Genomic DNA, 18,856 nt, shown 5'->3' on the forward strand with positions numbered 1-18,856 from the left:
TGGCATGAGCAATGGACTCAATAATGACGCAAAAGTATAGTTCTTGGGAGGAGGAGAGGACAAAGTTAAAGCATGTGAGGATGAAATTGAGAACAATGAGGTCAGCCTAGGTTCTGAAATCCACCAGTAGTGTTCCACAGCTTGTGCCGAAGAGGGGGAAGCACACTTTTGAGGTGATCCAAGGCTGTGGGCTGATGGTATGAAAATGACAGAGAGACAGGGGAGCAAGGCGTTCAGTGAGTTGAGTTCAGTGGAGAGGGTGGTGTTGCAGGTGTGCATTTGTGTATCAAGAAAAGGTAGGTTGAGTATGGAGACCCTATGGGTCATAATGACTTTGGAAAATTGGAAGGGGCCAAAAGATTGGAGGCCTCTGTGGGGAAACATTATTGGTAGGGAATGTCTGTTTACTGTTGCACTGTACTCTTCCCAAGACCTTATTACGGTGCTCTGCATATAGTAAGAGCTCAATAAATATGATTGAATGAATAAAACAGGACAGATGTATGGGGAAGGGATTGTGTGGGGAGAAAATATATGGTTGGGTTTTTTGCCAGAGTGAAATTTTGGAGTTGATGAGGTTGGAGATTGTACAGTGACTAGAGAGAGATGACCTGAAGCTTCCTGACATTTGATTAAATCAATTCTTCTCTTAAAAAGAGGTTGTGATTACCATCCTTTCATAGGCTACTTATAGTGTACAATGTCCAATGGTTTTAAAAATTGGAGTTTCTGTGGAACGCCTGATCAGATACCTCCTTCTGGTCTCTCTTCACAGTCATGGCTGAGGTAATATAACTGCAGGGTAATTATAAGTACATGATACACACTGACCACCTGTGAGGCTCCCACACAGGACATCCCCTCTAGAATTTGAGTTAATATAAGTAGAAGTCTAAGGAACACCCAGGGAGCTGGCTCATATTCTCCTTTTGAAATAAGTTCGGAATACATAGGATCCCATTCATATCCTTCAGTTACTACTGTGTGAAAAAGCAAGCCACAGAACTCAGGGATCTCCTTAACCCCACATTCCTACAGAAATACATGAAAAGAAAATGCTGCCCAGGAAATAAAAATAGCATTTTCTTCTAACGGCCTATTATCTGGGTGGTCCATACCTCCCTCTCTCCCACCCCCGCAGCCCTGGCCATAATAGGCAATAGGCCTTCCGCAGATGTTAACTACTCTGGGACCAGCTCGCTCTGACCCAGTCTGACTCATGCAGAAGCTAAACTTCCTTGCTAACCCTCCCCTGCCCCCGACTGCCATATGGACTCTGAACTTTCTGCAACACAGGGGACTGAAATAGCCAGAATCATTGAATTCCACTTCACTTTAATCCACAGTTTCATCCTCATCTACCACCGAACCTCATTCCAAGAGCAGCCAAGAGAATCTGCTTGAATTTTATTTTTCTCATTTTTCTCTTGCCCACCCTCTAACATGAGTGAGGAGGTCATTGTGGGGAGCCACAGGAGGGAGGAAGAACAAAGGGGATGGAAAATCTACCAGAGAAAACTGGCGATTAGGCCTCCTCGGGAAAATTGAAATCCATGCCAAACCATGGCAATACAGAGCTGAGATCTGTGGGAATGTCGTTAAAGTTGCATTATTCAGTAAAGGTAGAACAGCTGAAATATTAAAAAGGACACTTCTAGGCAGGCTTATTACTTTTACTCATACTAGTTTGTGAATAGTTGTAGTCATAGTAACAGCAACAACAGTCGTAATAGCAACAACAGCAGTATTACTGAGCACCCATTTGGTGCTGTGCACTATACTACGTGCTTCACAAGTACAGAATGATGAAGTTGACATGTTCCCTGCCCATAAGGAGGTTCCACTCTGAGAAAGACAAACTTAAAAACATTTACAACTACAGAATCAAAAATAAATTAACATATACACACACACATGCATGTGTATATATGTATATATATGTATATAGATGCACTATATCTACATTTCTGTATACATAAAGATGCTCAGGAGGATGCAAATAAGTTCACAGAGGATAGCGTTGGATACTATAACTCAGTCTTGTCTTATGCTGTCGAGTCATTTCCAACCCAGAGCAGTTCCATAGATGCATCTCTCCCAGAAGACCCCACCTCCACCTGCAATTGTTCTGGGAGTATATCTTTAGAGTTTTATTGGTAAAAATAAGGGAGTGGTTTACCATTGCCTTCAGTGCAAAAAACCTGAGTTTCCAACCTCGATTACCTTCCATGCCTCTGCTGCCCAGCACAAGTGGGTTTTTGACAGATTGCCTTCCACTCACTAGCCACTGCCCAAGATAGGAATGGAATGGGTAAGCCTCTGCTTGACTCTTCCTCCTGTAGCCAAGACTGGTAGAGTGCTGGAAACTCTCCAGGTGCAATCCTGGGATGGGAATATAACTCAGGGTACTGGGAAATTAATCAGGAAAAACTGGAAGATGTGGGATTTTAAGAGAGATTTGAACGTGGTCTGTGGGATATGAAGAGATAGGGAGACAGTAAAATAAATTACAGGTATGAATTAAGTGCTGTGGGGCTGAGGGTGGGATAATATCAAAGAATTAAAGGGTGCAGATCCAGTCAGTCAATCATATTTTTTTTGAGCTTTTAATGTGTGCAGAGCACTGTACTAACAATAGAGCAGGCACATTTCCTGCCTACAATGAGCTTACAGTCTAGAGGGGGAAACAGACATTAATATAAATGCTACAGATATGTACATAGTGTTCTGAGGCTCGGAGAAGGGATGAATAAAGGGAGCAAGTCAGGGTGACACAGAAGGGAGTTGAATAAAAGGAAAAGATGACATAGAAGATCTCTTGGAAGAGATGTGCCTTCAATAAGGCTTTGAAGGGAGAGAGTAATTGTTTGTCAGATATGAGGGAGGGTGTTCCAGAACAGAGGCAGGACAAGGGTGAGAGGTCAGCAGCGAGATAGACAAGATCAAAGTATAGTGAGAAGGTAGTGTTAGAGGAGCAAAGTTTGTGGACTGGGTTGTAATAGAATAGCAAGGTGAGGTAAAAGGGGGCAAGTTGATTAAGTGCCTTAAAGCCAATGGTGAGGAGTTTCTGTTTGAAGTGGAGATGGATGGGCAACCAGTGAAGGTTCTTGAGGACTGGAGAATCATAGCCTGAACGTTTTTGTTGAAAAATGATCCGGGCAGCAAAGTGAAATATGGACTAGAGTGGGGAGAGACAGAAACCAGGAAAGTCAGCAAGGAAGCTGATGCAGTAATCACAGCGAGAAAGGATATGTGCTTGTATTAAAATGGTAGCAGTTTAGATGGAGAGGAAAGGGTGGATTTTTAGTGGTTGTGAAGGTGGAACCGACAGGATTTAGTGATGAATACGTAGGTTGAATGAGAGAGAGGAATTAAGGATAATGCCAAAGTTATGGGCTTGTGAGACAGGATCGTTACTGGTACTGTCTATAGTGAGACAGTCAGGCAGAGGACATGGTTTGAGTGGGAAGATAAGAAGTTCTGTTTTGGACATGTTAAATTTGAGGTGACAGGAGGACATCCAAGTAGAGATCCTGAAGGCAGGAGGAAATGTGAGACTGCAGAGAAGGAGAGAGATCAGGGCTAGAGGTGTAGATTTGGGTATCATCCACATAGAGGTGGTAGTTGAAACCATGGGAACGAATGAGTTCTCCAAAGGAGTGGATGTAAATGAAGAACAGAAGGGGACCCAGAACTGAACCTTGTGGGACCCCACAGGAGGAGCCCATGAAAGAAATTTAGAATGATCATCCGGAGAGATAGGAGAAGCAGGAGAGGACCGTGTCAGTGAAGTTAAGGTAGATAAGGTTTCCAGGAGAAGGGGGTGGTTGAAAGTGTCGAAGGGAGCTGAGGAGTCAAGGATGATTAGGATGGAGTACAGGCCATTGGATTTGTCAAGAAGGAGATCATCCAAGTGTCTGTACTGGGGAAGCGAGTGAGCAGGGGGATGGAGGTGGGAATGAACACTGCAGTAGAGTTGGTAGATATGTTCTTTACCCACAAGGAACTCACATGTGTACTTAAATCCTGTGGGGCAGGGGTTGGGCAAATATCAAGTTCTAAATGTGAACTTATCCATGAACATTAACAACATATAAGGAAGTTTGAATAGGAGAATTAAAACCTATCCAGGAAAGGCCTCTTGGAATAGATGTGATTTTAGTACAGCATTAAAGTAGAGAGTGAATGCCATGTCAGAGAGAAGATGTGGGCAAGAGGTCAATGATAAGATCAAAGTACAATAAGTAGATTGGAGTAAGAGGAATGAATCATGCAGGTTGAGTTATAGAGGGAGATCAATGAGGTAAGGTTGGAGATGGCTAATTGATTGAATATCTTAAAGTCAGTGGTGAGAAGTTTCTGTCAGATGCAGAGGTGGATGGGCAGCCATTAGAGGTTTTTGAGGAAGGGGGGATACATAGGCAGAACGTTTTTTTCAGGAAAATGATCTAGACTGCAGCATGAAGTATGGGCTGAAAAAGGGAGAGACGAGAAGCAGGCAGGTAAGAAAAGAGATTGAAATAGTAATGAAGTGGGATAGGACCATGCTGATCAAGTTCTAATAATGTTAGTATTTGTTAAGCGCTTACTATGTGCCGAGCACTGTTCTAAGCGCTAGGGTAGACATAGGGGAATCAGGTTGTCCCACATGGGGCTCACAGTCTTAATCCCCATTTTACAGATGAGGTAACTGAGGCCCAGAGAAGTTAAGTGACTTGCCCACAGTCACACAGCTGACAAGTGGCCGAGCCGGGATTCGAACTCATGACCTCTGACTCCAAAGCCCGTGCTCTTTCCACTGAGCCACGCTGCTTCTCTAATGAATGCTTAATAAACACTATTAATTTATTGGCTGAATAAGCAAAATGTAATTAGTTGAATTCCCTGATTCCAAAATGGAAGAAATCCTCTCCCAGTGCTGAGCATTTGAATTCTAATTATAAAAAATAGTGATCAAAAATTTTGAGCAGCTGAAATGGAGTTAAGGAATCAGAGTCATAAAAACCTGAGAAAGCATTTTGCTGTTGCCTTTACAATCATTGTTGACATCATCATTGTGGTCATCATCATCTAATTCACAAAGCACACCACAGTGTAGCCAGCACTGTACTGGGAGCTGAGTAAATGCAACAAAAATTAGCAGGTTGAAGACCCACTCGAAAGGAGTGAACAATCTAAAGTGGAGAGGAAACGTCCATCCTTCAAAATAACATCATCATAACAAAAACAAATTCAGACTTCGGGATAGTTATATTAAATGTCCAAGAAACAGACTCCAACAAAAAAGTTTTGATTGAGGTAGGCAGCATTTTTTCGGTAAATAATGTATTTTGACATAGAAGTGAGTTTATGTGATACTTTTCTTCAAATACTGTCGTGTTGTTTATCAATAGGCATGAGCCCCATAGAGTTCTTTAGCCCAGTCACTAGCCATCCTTTTCATTTCATTACTTCATTTGGCCTTCTGGGAGATTGTGACTTCTTGTTGATAAGCTGTTCTAAGAGCTTAAAGATTTTACGGTCCGATTTTGATTTCTATGCCATTATTTTTGATTTAAAGACTTCATTTGAGTTCACTGCAAACCTGAGTGCCCATTTCACAGTGTTGCCCCCCAAATCATTGCTCAGCTGCAGTAATGGATGATTTCATTTCCTTTCTCTATAGATGGAGCAGTGAACTCTCCTTGGTTTACTGATGTTGAGAAAGTATGGCTGTCACTCCATGATAGAGACGCTCAATATTATTGAGTCTTGCCTGCCATATATTCAGGGAGCTGCTTTGAGATGGCCCAGCTTGTGCAATGTAAAAACTCCCATTGGATGGTCAAGTCTCATTTTCTATCATGCTACAGTCTTAAAATACTCTGACTGGAATTTTTATAGTCTTTAATGGAAATGTGGCAAGGCACGCTATTCATAACCTGTCAGGTAGGGCAAATCATATCCATCCCGCCGTGCAGACTCCAACTGCAAAACTTGCTTTTCTTTTTTCCCTTCCTGGATTTTTTATAAATGAATGTAGTGATTGAACTTCATTATTGACAGATACAAAACTAAGAGGAAATTCACTGATGAGGCAACCAGCATCATCCCAATAAAAAAACATGGTGAACTCCTCTTAGGACACCACCGTAATCTAATATAGCCTTGCATTGAGAACGAGAGCCTTTTGTAGTTTTGTTTGGAGGGTGTCAAAGTAAAGACCCACTAAACAACCAGTGTGGGCCATCCTTCCTTACCAAGGGGCAGATTATCTCTTTCTTAACATTTTTGCATGAAAGAGCATGGGGTGTCTCACTCAAGGAGTGCCAGGAATATGGTGGTCTTTTTTCTGGCTGATTTCTGAGGCCTGTGGTCCATTCTCACTGCTTATGCTGTGGAACTTTGTCAGAAATCAGGTCAGTCATTCTAGCCAACCTCACATTTGCAGTTTCTATTTCCACAGTCACCAAAAATTCCTCCTTCCTTATGATTAAAAATTATTTTTGGAAAAATATGAAACTTCTGTGAAAGAGTTCTACTTTAAAAATCCATGAAGGACCAGAGAAAGAGGAGTTTTACATGAGATAACTACTTGAAATATTGAATTCTCTGCTAGCCCAGCATGTTTAAAATGGCTGAGGAATACAGCTGGACCACTGTCAAGATAACAATGAGGTGAAACAGCAGAAACTTTGTGTTTTCACACCTCTGAACGTCGGTTATAGGAAAGCTTTCTACTATTCCTCTATCACTAAATGGTAAAAACAACTACCATCAAACAGTTAATAAGAATGTGAATAACCAGATGGCTTATATTACATATTAAACTTGTTGAAATAAGAAGTGAAACTATCTGCCAATAATTTCCATGGAAGTTTTCCACAGTCTCCTTAGATGACCTTGTTTAGTGCCTTGAATGTTTGAGGTTCAGAGAAATATAAATATTCAGTCCACAATGACTCACTCTCACTGGGTAACTTTTAGAATAATTAAAGTTAACCATCAATGAACATTTTGAGCACGGGGCTCCTAGAACTGTTCATGCTGGATAGACGAACCATTTTTCTTTATGACTCTAGTTGTTCAATATAGCATTCATTCAAACCACCCCCTAAAAAATTTTAAATGAGTTGAAGACCCTAATATTTTATTCAAATACAAAAGTGTTTGGAATTTGTCATTTTGGCAGATCAGAAAAAGTAGAAGCTCAACAGTTCCTACTATTTCCTCACCTTCTCATCTCTTATGTTGCTGTAGGCTCCATCTTATCGTGCTTCCCATGTTCTCCTTTATCATCACTTTCCACTTTCACTGTGCTCTCTCTTTATTTCCTTTATAAGCCCTTCTTCCCCTTTGTTATATCCACAAATATAAACACATTATAAGGAAGAGGTAAAAAGAAAGTTCTCAAAATAATGACTCAGAAATATGCATGCACATTGAATTGACTTGGAAATTTGCATTATGGTCAGTGTTACCTTTACCATTTGCTCCCTAGAAATGATTGTGTCTGTATTCCTACATTAATGTGCCTTTCTAGAAAGTAATTTGTCTGAGTTTGTGTGGGAATCTCTCTCATCCTATTACTTCATGCCCAAGTGTTCAGAACAGGGTCAAGCACACACTGAGTACTCAGTACTGAGAATCATTAGTTCAGTGTGGGCAGAGAATGTCTGTTTTTGCTATATTATACTCTCCCAAGTGCTTAGTACAGTACTCTGCATTCAGTGAGCACTAAGTAAATGAGATTGACTGATGATTAAGCACAGTGTGTTAAACACTAGGCTAGATACAGTGGTATGAATGGACATAGTCATTATTCCACTTGATGGTTCACATATTCCAGATAAGGAAACTGAGGCCCAATAAGTGCCTTGCTTCTGATCCCATAGTAATCAATCAATCAGTGATATTTATTGAACACATACTGTTTGCATACCACTGTACTAATCACTTGGGAGAATATAAGATAAAATAGTTGGTGATGTGATTCCTGCTTACAAGGAGCTTATATATAAACCATTAGCAGAGCTGGTCTCAAATGCACGACTCCTGGATGCCAGTACTGTGCTCTTTCCACTAGTCCAAAGAGCCTCAAACATTTGTGGCAGAAAAGGCCGGAGATACCCAAATGAAAATTCCTTCCAATCAATCAACTGTATTTATTGAGCCCTTACTGGGTGGTGAACACCCTACTACACTCTTGGGAGAATACAATATAACAGAGTTTATGGACATGTTCCCTGCCCACAATGAGCTTACAATCTAGTCTGCTTCTATAGTAGATTCCCTGATGGTGCTGAGCCAGGGAACAACGCTACCTAGAAGTAAATACTTAGGGTGAGGGTATGAACAATTAGTGTTGCAAAAGTTCCATTGCACTACTACTCGATTTCCTAAAAAGATCTAGGACTTAGCCCAAAAGGGCCAAAGTCTAATTTCATTTAATTACCTATTCCCTAGGGGAACTGGGCCTGGTCATGTTTTCACAAACTCTGCAGGAATGTTTTGTGGGGGAGGGAGGAGTATATCCATGTTGCCATGGTGATAAGGGTGTATGAAGTTAGTTTAGTTTCAAGGAATAGTTCACTAGTTATGAAAAAAAATGGATCTCCTATTCCTTAAAGCCTTAAAGTGACCTCTAGTTGAATGTACAATAGTGCACTCTTTGGCTCAAAAACAAATCACATGAAACATGCTTTGAATGTAAATCGAGCTCCACTTTTTTTGAAAATAGATTTCTTAGCAATTTTCTAAATGAAGTTTATGGGAGATTTACTACAACCAAATGAATCAGGTATGAGTATCTTCAAAAAATGTCCATCATGATGTCTTTCTGAACCCTTGGATTCAGTCATTGGTTTAAGATTTCTCCAGAATGTTGTCTGATCTCAAAGTCCAGTTGGTCAGTTACTAACCATAAGGGAGCGAGAGCAGCAAGGAGAGAAGAGAGAGATGTGCACCCACTGAGACGATCTCCTCAGACAGCCCATTCATCACAGTAGGAGACAGATGGAGTTGACTTAATTGTGTTCCATCTGTGCCTACCAACCATTTCCTTAACCAGGTTCAAGCTGCTGCTAACCTGCTGGGGCTGTTTTCTAAAGAACTGCTTGCAGAGAGACTTCTAGAGGTGGAAATACAAAAAAAAATTAAACAACCCAGAAAAATGAAAAACAACATGGTAGAGTGCATAGCACAGGCCTGTGAATCAGAGAATCAGAGACACCTGGGTTCTAATTCCAGATCCACCACTTGCCAGCTGTGTGGCCTTGGACAAGTCACTTAACTTATCTGTGCCTCAGTTTCCTTCTCTGTAAAATTGGGATTAAGTCTGTGAGCCCCAAGTAGAACACGAAATGTGTCCAACCTGATAATCCCAGTGCTTAGTACACTGACTGGCACACAGTACGCACTGAATAAATACCATTAAAAGAATCCAAGCTGGGGGGCTCTAGAGGTCCCTCAGGATTGGGAAATCTACCTAAATTCTGGCTCTTTTAATCAGGATCAACAATATCCATCAGGACCAGGCTACGCAAACCTATGCAAACAGGAAGCTGTTTAAACATGGCATGATAAGCTGTTTTTCTAAGGTTTCTTAGTAGCAGCGTGGCTCAATGGAAAAGGCCTAGGCTTTGGAGTCAGAGGTGGTGGGTTCTAATCCCAAATCCACTGCTTGCCAGCTGTGTGACTTTGGGTGAGTCACTTAACTTCTCTGTGCCTCAGGTGGGACATCCTGATCACCTTGTATCTCCCCCAGAGCTTAGAACAGTGCTTTGCACATAATAAGCACTTAACAAATACAGCCATTATTATTATTAGCAGCGTGAGTCAGTAAATTGACTCCAACACACCTGTTCTGTCATTCACTGCCTGACATATATGCCCCTGCCTTCAAGCTGCTAGCCCTCCCTAAAACCTCCATTTTCTGAGGGAAGAAACGTAAAAGAAAGCACCTCAGAAACATGCATTTGTCCTTCAGGGTGGGGTTCAAGACTAAATGTTTTAAAAGGTCAGTTTAACCCCAATATCTCTGAAATGAATGAAATTTGAAATCGTATTTACTGAGGGCTTACTGTGTGCAAAGCACTGTACTAAGCACTTGAGAGAGTATAGTATAACAACGAACGGACACATTCCCTGCCCACCATGAGTTTACAGTCTAGAAAAGTTAGTTTCATTTACAGGGAATCCCATGAAGTCTAAGGAGAGTGGGCTGTAGTTATTCATGGCCTCTGGTTCTCAGCTAGGCAGTGAGCCTGTCTAAACTAGTTTAAAGTGCTCTGCTCACATAAGTACTCAATAAATACTTCTGATTGACTGGAGAGTGATGATAAGAGCACTGTGTCAGTAGAAATTAATCTAATATGAGGCACTTTGCTGAATTTGCATACTTCTTGACCTGTAATATTAGGTAGTTGAGTCTTTCCTATTTGAGGCTACTTTATCATTTTCATTACCACTATCTGATGTTACCACCTCTATGCAGATGACTCCCAAATCTGCAGCTTCAACCACAACACCTCTTTTTCTTTGCAATCTCACATTTTCCTCTGCCTTTATTTCATCTCTACATAGATATTCATTCAATAGTATTTATTGAGCGCTTACTATGTGCAGAGCACTGTACTAAGCGCTTGGGATGAACAAGTCGGCAACAGAGACAGTCCCTGCCGTTTGACGGGCTTACAGTCTAATCGGGGGAGACGGACAGACAAGAACAATGGCAATAAACAGCGTCAAGGGGAAGAACATCTCGTAAAAACAATGGCAACTAAATAGAATCAAGGCAATGTACAATTCATTAACAAGATAAATAAATAGATATCCCACCATCAACTCAAACTCAGCATGTCCCAAACTGCACTTCTCATTTTCCTACCCCAGCCCTTTTTTCTCTCCATCTTTCTCATTTTTCTTAACACAGAGCTTTTTTAAATTTTTTTAAATTTTTTAAAAAAAAATTTTAAATTTTTTAATTTTTTTTAAATTTTTTAAATTTTTTTAAATTTTTCTTAATTATCCCTCTCCCGTGAACCCAGAGCTTTGGCATTATCCTGGACCCATTCCTCTCTTTCAGCCTGCACGTTCAATCAACCACCAAATCCTGCCTGTTCTATCCTCACAGCGTCTTCGGAATCCACCCCTTCCTCTCCATCCAAACTGTAAGCAAGCCACCAAGCATATGTAATATTCCATCTTGACTTCTGTGTCATTCTCCTCACTGATCCCCCTAGCATCTAGTCCACATTTCTCTCTGTTGCCCAGATTGTATTTCTAAGAAATCATTTTGTGCCTGACTCTCCACTCCTCAAAAGCCTCGAGTGGTTGCCCTTCCATCTTCACATCAAGCAGACAATACTACTAATAATAACAATAATGATGGTATTTGTTAAACGCTTACTATGTACCAAGCACTGTTCTAAGCATTGGAGTAGGTACAAGGTAATCAAGTTGTCCCACGTGGGGCTCACAGTCTTCATCTCCATTTTACAGATGAGGTAACTGAGGCACAGAGAAGTTAAGTGACTTGCCCAAAATCACACAATTGATAAGTGAAAGAGCCTGGATTATAATCCACAACCTCTCACTCCCAAGCCTGTGCTCTTTCCACCACTAGTACTAATTATAATAATAACAGTTATAATAATAATATTTGTTAAGCATTTACTATCTGCTAGGCACTGTACTAAATGCTCAGGTACGTTCAATACAATAAAATTAGATGTAGTCCTGTCCCATGCAGGACTCACAGTCTAAGTACAATGGAGAACAAGTATCAGATCCCCATTTTGCAGATGAAATCTGAAGCCCAGAGCAGTTAAGTGTCCTGCCCAAAATCACATAACAGGCAAGTGGCAGTGCTGGGACTAGAACCAGGTCCTCGGACTCCCAGGCTCATGATCTTTCCACTAGGTCAAACTCCTTACTATCAGCTTCAAGCTACTCAATCGACTCATTGCCCACTTCCTATTCTTCTTTCTCCCCCACTACAATCCAGCCTACACACCTCTAATACCAACCTATTCACAGTGCTGCACACTCCTCTCTCATACCATCAAACCCTTGTTAATAATAATTATGGTATTTGTTAAGCACTTACTATATGTCAAGCACTATTCTAAGTGCTGGGGTAGATACAAGCTAATCGGGTTGTCTTACATGGGACAACCCACAGTCCTAATCTTCATTTTAGAGATGAGCTGAGGCACAGGGAAGTTAAGTGGCTTGCCCATCAGACAAGTGGCCGAATCAGGATTAGAACCCACATTCTCTGACTTCAAAGACCATACTCTTGCAACTAAGCCATGTTGCCTTGCTCATGCCCTTCTTCCCATCTGGATCCCCCTCACTTCATGCTCGTCACTTTTCCCTTCTGCAAAGCCGTACTAAAATCATCTCTCTCCCAGGAAGCTTTGCCTGATTAAGTTCTCATTTCCCACTCTGTCTTCTCACTGTACTGCAATACCTATGCACTTGAGTCCATATTCACTAAGCATTTCAGTGGTCATTTCCTAATATTAAGTTGGTTCCCGTAACTTAATTTATGTGAATGTCTGTGTATCCCACTAGATTGTAAGATCTTTGAGGAAAAGGATTGTGTCTACCTACTCTCCCAAATCCCTAGTACAGTGCTCTCCAGACATTAAGAGCTCAATAAATATCATTGATGGATTGACTGATTTAAAATGAATGTTACATCTCTACTTTATCATGCTATCCAAGGATTTCCTTCCCAATCCTTCTTTCTGGGCCAGTTAAAAATATATGATTTCAAAAATATATTGTGATACTTTGCCCAAATTAAGCCTTGCTCTTAGCAATCACAGTCAAGTATCTGTTATGAACAATATGTGCTAATGCAGTTTGTGCTGTGATGGGACACTATACAGTCTAATTTAAAAAAAAAACTTCCCTGCTCTCTAGAAAGTTCTCTAGCAACATCTTCTGCTTCTCTTTAATCCCCTTTGTCCTGCCAGCCTGCCAGGCATTTATTTCAAGGCTAATTTATGTATCTAGCATAGGGAGATGGAAAAAAAAAGCTTTGTCTGGGAGGGGAAGCCATTGAATAAGAACAGTGGCTAAGAAGAGTGCTTAGAGTAGTGCTTGGCACATATTAAGAGCTTACCAAATACAGTAATGATAACGATAAGAGCCATAATAATAGCAATAATAATAATAGTAGCGTCATCAGTGGGCTCCTTTGCTTCATGTCACCACTATTCCCCACATCCGTGGATGACCACAAATTGATTCATATGCAACATGGTCTCAAATTCTTTGTTAAAGTCACTACTTGAAAATCTGCTAAACGTGCCTAGACCCATTGTTCACACATCCAATTTTAGCAGTGTCAATGTCACCAGTATATAGTTCGCATTATTCTTACTGGCCTTACTTAAAGAGGACTCATGTTTCCACTACCTCTGGGGCTCTCATAATCTTTCCTACATGCAAGTTCCAGTTCATTTCACTTTCCAAATAGACAGAATTGTCTTGGCCTCACCTCTGCCCCAAGGTGAATAATAATTTTCAGGAAAATTTCAGAACTCATCAGCTAGAGATCGTTAAAATCAATATGAGAAGGTAATTCCATTTCATGCACTGTCACTGGAAAGACTTCGCATTTTATTACTTGCTCACTGATACTTCCAAAGTCTCTTTTTAAAAAATAGAAGCTCTCCATATGCTCTGAAGGATGACTTGCCTGACTAATGCAGGAGAAGTATTTACCCAGCAGATTTATGGGGCTTTAATAGGATGGGCGGCACAGCATTTTCATATTCATCAAGAGTCTCCTCTGTGTTTCCTTTTCTGAGAAGAAGCATCAACACAGATTGTCATTTTGATGGTTCTGTAGGAGTAGTTAGACATTGGCATGTCTTTGAATAGAACTTCCTTTTTTTCCCCTTTCCTAGTTGTCTTTTTATGTTTTCCCCACATTAGCAATCAATCCATCAGTGGTATTTATTGAGCACTTACTGTGTGCAGAGCGCACCAAACATGACTGCACAACAAAGGACAGTCAGTGTGAGAGTGTGTATGCATGTGGTGTTCATAGCAGGATCATTCATTCATTCAATTAAATTTATTGAGCACTTAACCGTGTGCAGAGCACTGTACTAAGCCTTTGGAAAGTACAGTTTGGCAACAAATAGAGACAATCCTTACCCAACAATGGGCTCACAGTCTAGAATGGGGCAGACAGTTAACAGAACAAAACAAAACAAGTAGACAGGCATCAATAGCATCCATATAAATAAATAGAATTATAGATATATACATTAAGATCAAGGATCTTAGGATCGAGACTGAGTCTCATATTGGCCTTTTCCAGATAGGTCCCTATAGTTGAACTTCAGTGTCTAGTGTCACCTTTAAGTAGTAATAATCAGTTAATCACTCATATTTATTCATTCATTCAATCACATATGTGCAGAGGATTGTACTAAGCGCTTGGAAAGTACAATTCAGCAACTAAGAGGGACAATCTCTGTTCACAGTGGACTCACTGTGGGGAGGCAGATATCAAAATAAGTAAACAGGCATCAATAGCATCAATATAAATAGAACTATAGATATATACACATCAAAAAGTAAGCAGGCATTAATTATAAACAAATAGATTTATAGATATGTACATATGCAAAACGGAAAGAGAGCGAGTCCCGATGATGGGACAGGGAAGGAGAAATGGGGAGGGAAAGGAGCACTTTTGTATTGAGCACTATGTGCAATGCACTGTACTAAGTACTTTGAAGAGTACAATACAACAGAATTAGCAGACAAGTTCCCTGCCCATAATGATAAGGGAAATGACAATGTTTGTTAAGCGCTTACAATGCAACCAAGCACTGAACTAAGTGCTGGGGCTGTTACAAGATAACTTGATTGCACATGGGGCTCATAGTCTAAGTAGGAGGGGGAACACATTGAATCCCCATTTTTCAGAGGAGGGAACTGGGGCACAAAGAAGTTAAAGTGAATTTGCCCAAGGTCACCCAGCTGACAAGTGACAGAGCTGGGATTAGAACCCAGATCCTCTGACTTCCAGGCCCTTGCTCTTCCCATTAGGCCACTCTGATTCTAGTAGGAGGGATATCTATCTTTGTATGGCTGGCCATGCCACCACTGGAGGAAGCCAGGTCTGATCCTTTGCCCATCACAAAAATAAGGTGAGACATCATGTCTAGTCTTATTCATCTTCCTCAACACAGCCTTGTTCGAGAATGCAGTAGAGAAATTTATTCAATCATATTTATTGAGTACTTACTGTGTGCAGAGCACTGTACTAAGCAGTAGGCAATGTAGCCTCAGTCCCAAGCTCATATACGACGGTGCTCTGCACACTGTAAGTGCCCAATAAATACCATTGAGGATAATGATGACTAAGAGACTGGAGTTCTTAATGGCTCAATCATTACTATTTGACAAGTCACTTAACCTCCTTGCGCCTCAGTTTCTTTATGATAAGGATGATGACGATGATGATATTTGTTGAGTGCTTACTATGTGCCAAGCACTTTTCTAAGAGCTGGGGTAAATAGAAGGTAATCAGGTTGTTCCACATGAGGTTCACAGGCTTTATCCCCATTTTACAGATGAGGTAACTGAGGCACAAAGAAGTTAAGTAACTTGCCTAAGGTCACACAGCAGACAAGTGTCAGAGCCAGGATTAGAACCCACATCCTCTGACTCCCAAACCTGGGCTCTTGCCACTAAATGGGAATACAATATCTAAGCTCTCTTCAGCTCTTAGATAATAATAATTATCATTATTATTATGGCATTGTTAACAGCTTATTATGTACCAGATACAGTACTAAGCACTAGGGTGGATACAAGGAAATTGAGTTGTACACAGTCCCTGTCCCACATGGAGTAACTGAGGCACAGAGAAGTAAACTGACTTGCTCAAGATCACATAGCAGACAAATGGAGGATCCGGGGTTAGAACCCATGACCTTCTGACTCCCAGACCCCCTGCTGTGCCTGAGTTTAAAAGATCTAAGGGCAAACAAGGTGGACAAATGAATGTCACAAGGACACAATGAAACAAGGCGTATGATGATGTCACAGAGAAGTAGACAAGTGAGAGAAAAGCAGATAACTGGTTAGCCTGATGGGAAACAAGGGGAAACAGAACAACTGTTTGGGAGTAGAAGCTTTGGGAAAAATTGTGTTAGCCTGTCAATGGGCAGGGATTGTCTCTATCTGTTGCCGAATTGTACATTCCAAGTGCTTAGTACAGTAGTCTGCACATAATAAGCGCTCAATAAATACTATTAAATGAATGAATGAATGTGTTTAGCGATAGGGAGAAATGGAAATAGCACAGGGCTCTGTAGCTTTCATTCATTCATTCAATCATATTTATTGAGCACTTACTGGGTGCAAAACGCTGAACTAAGCACTTGTGAGTATGCAGTATAACATTAAACAGACACACTCCCTGCTCACAACGAGCTTACAGTCTAATAAGTGAAACAGTGCGGCAAGGGGCGATTTTTGCTCATGCACAGTGTGGGAGGGTTAATTAGCAAACACAAAGCTTAACAGCCCTGTCTGTATGCACTACTACTAGTTCAATGAGTTGATCTGTCTTTAACCCTGACTGACAGCAGATATAACTGGAACACATCATAAACCTCTACTAGTAATAGTCATAATAATAATTATATGTTTTGTTTAAAGCTTATTATGTGCCAAGCACTGTAATAAGTGAGGGGGTAGATACTACGTAGTGGGCAGGGAACGTCTCTGTTTATTATTATATTTTACTCTCCCAAACCCTTAGTAGAATGCTCTGTACACAGTAAGTGCTCAATAAATACAATTGATTGAGTAAATCGGACGCAGTCACTGTCCCACATGGGGTTCATCATCTAAGTTAAGAGAGAACGGGTGTTTAATCTTCATTTTACAGATGACAAGACTGAGAAACGGAGACATTAAGTGATTTGCCCAAGTTCACCCAGGAGACACGTGGTGAAACTAGGATTAGAATTGAAGTGACTTTACTCTCAGTCCTGTGCTCTCCACTAGGTCAAATTTTAAAATTTCTTCCCTCCAGGAGAGACTGTGCAATAAGGGAGAATTATCTCATGGGTGGACTCTTAATTTTCTCATTTCACCCATCCAAGAATACTCGTTAAATTTAGTGATGCAACTTATCCTTGGAGGGAATTGGTATGTGTTATAGATTCAGAATGATGAGACCAGAGAGAGACAGCTTCTGACTTTGTTACCCGTGACCTGCAAATTGGACTGGGGAAATCGGATCTGTCAGTCCAGAGAGGAAAGTACGAACTCCTCCATCCCTCCACTCAGCAGTGCCGTCACATTTTCCCGTCGGGGCTGTTGCCATTCTAACAAATGCTGCTAGCCAATGTTCAAGATACTCTGCTCCTAAAGAACTAGTCAAGGTTCAGGCTCATTTTCACTTCAAATGTATCAGACCCTCAACTAAGGGCTTCTGTTTAACAATCAGTTGGCACAATATGAAATAATTCAATAATTCAGCAATAGTGCTATTTAAGTGCTTACAAGAACTGTATTTAGCTCCAGAGTAGAAACAAGATAATTGAGTCAAATGCAGTCCCTGTCCCACATGGGGCTCACAGTTCAAGTAGGAAGAACAAGTACATTATATACATTTTACAATGAAGGAAACTGAGGCTGAGAAAAGTCAATTGCCCAAAGTCACACAGCAGGCAAGTCCTAGAGCTGGGATTAGAACCCACATCCTCTGACTCCTAGACCCATACCTTTTCCTCTAGGCCATGCTATTGCTCTATTAAAGCCCAGTAAGACTCAGTTGTGCAAAATTTGCATATTACTTTATTACGAGCCTGCATGATGAGGGGGCATCTTCACTGGAGAAGGAGCGTGGCTCAGTGGAAAGAGCACGGGCTTTGGAGTCAGGGCTCATGAGTTCGAATCCCAGCTCTGCCACTTGTCGGCTGTGTGACTGTGGGCAAGTCACTTAACTTCTCTGTGCCTCAGTTCCCTCATCTGTAAAATGGGGATTAAGACTGTGAGCCCCACGTGGGACAACCTGATTCCCCTATGTCTACCTCAGCGCTTAGAACAGTGCTCGGCACATAGTAAGCGCTTAACAAAATACCAACATTATTATTCACTGACAGAATCCCCTCCCTATTTTTATTGCTTCTCCCCATTCCTACTCACCTTTCTCCCGATCACAGAATCTCGATGTTTGCACTCTGAGAGTTTTCTTCTCCAGTCAGAGAACCTAACTGCCAAGATACGGAGCTTTCTTCAAATTAAATTTACAATTATGTACAGTCGAATTAGATGTGTGTTTGCTCTGTGAATCGAAACTTTATTTTTGGCAGCAGGAATAAGAGAAGTGACTGGTGGAAAGTAAAAATAAATTCTTCACTCCCTTGTTTTGTCCCAGCTCCTTCCTTCCTCCTTCCCATGGCAAAGATCCTTCTTCAGTCTCCTTCACCTTCTAAGGGAACACATGGATGGAGATGTATGACTTGATGCTATGATCTTGAGCAAGTCACTTAACTTCTCTGTACCTCTCAGCTTCTTCATCTGTAAAATGGAAATTCAATATCTGTTCTTCCCACATGAGCTCCATGTGAAACAAACACTGTGCCTGATTTGATTATGTTGAATATACTCCTGTGATCAGTACAGTGTTCAGTACCTATAAGCATTTAACAAATAGCATAATTATTATGTAAGTGGGTTTAGGTTTGAGTTTCAGGGACACTGTCTGGGCTCTCTTGCACTTGCCCATGACAAATGGGTAGTTTTTGCTTGAAAACCTGAGCCTCTTTCAGAGTCTTCCCCAAACTGAAGAAAGATAGAACGGTGGTGACTCCTTGCCCCAAGT

The 18,856-nt window shown here is 41.0% G+C and overlaps 1 long non-coding RNA gene and 1 other non-coding gene across 2 annotated transcripts in view; one reads left to right on the plus strand and one right to left on the minus strand.

Moving 5' to 3' along the window:
* LOC103169008 overlaps positions 1-18,856 on the plus strand; it is a 70,694-nt gene that overhangs the window by 17,602 nt on the left and 34,236 nt on the right. The window lies entirely within an intron of this gene.
* LOC114811902 lies at positions 2,255-2,392 on the minus strand. The gene has a single exon (XR_003759598.1). It is a non-coding gene; the product is annotated as a small nucleolar RNA SNORA7 (small nucleolar RNA).

Source organism: Ornithorhynchus anatinus, chromosome 4, assembly GCF_004115215.2.
Source record: "Ornithorhynchus anatinus isolate Pmale09 chromosome 4, mOrnAna1.pri.v4, whole genome shotgun sequence".
Lineage (NCBI taxonomy): Eukaryota > Metazoa > Chordata > Mammalia > Monotremata > Ornithorhynchidae > Ornithorhynchus > Ornithorhynchus anatinus.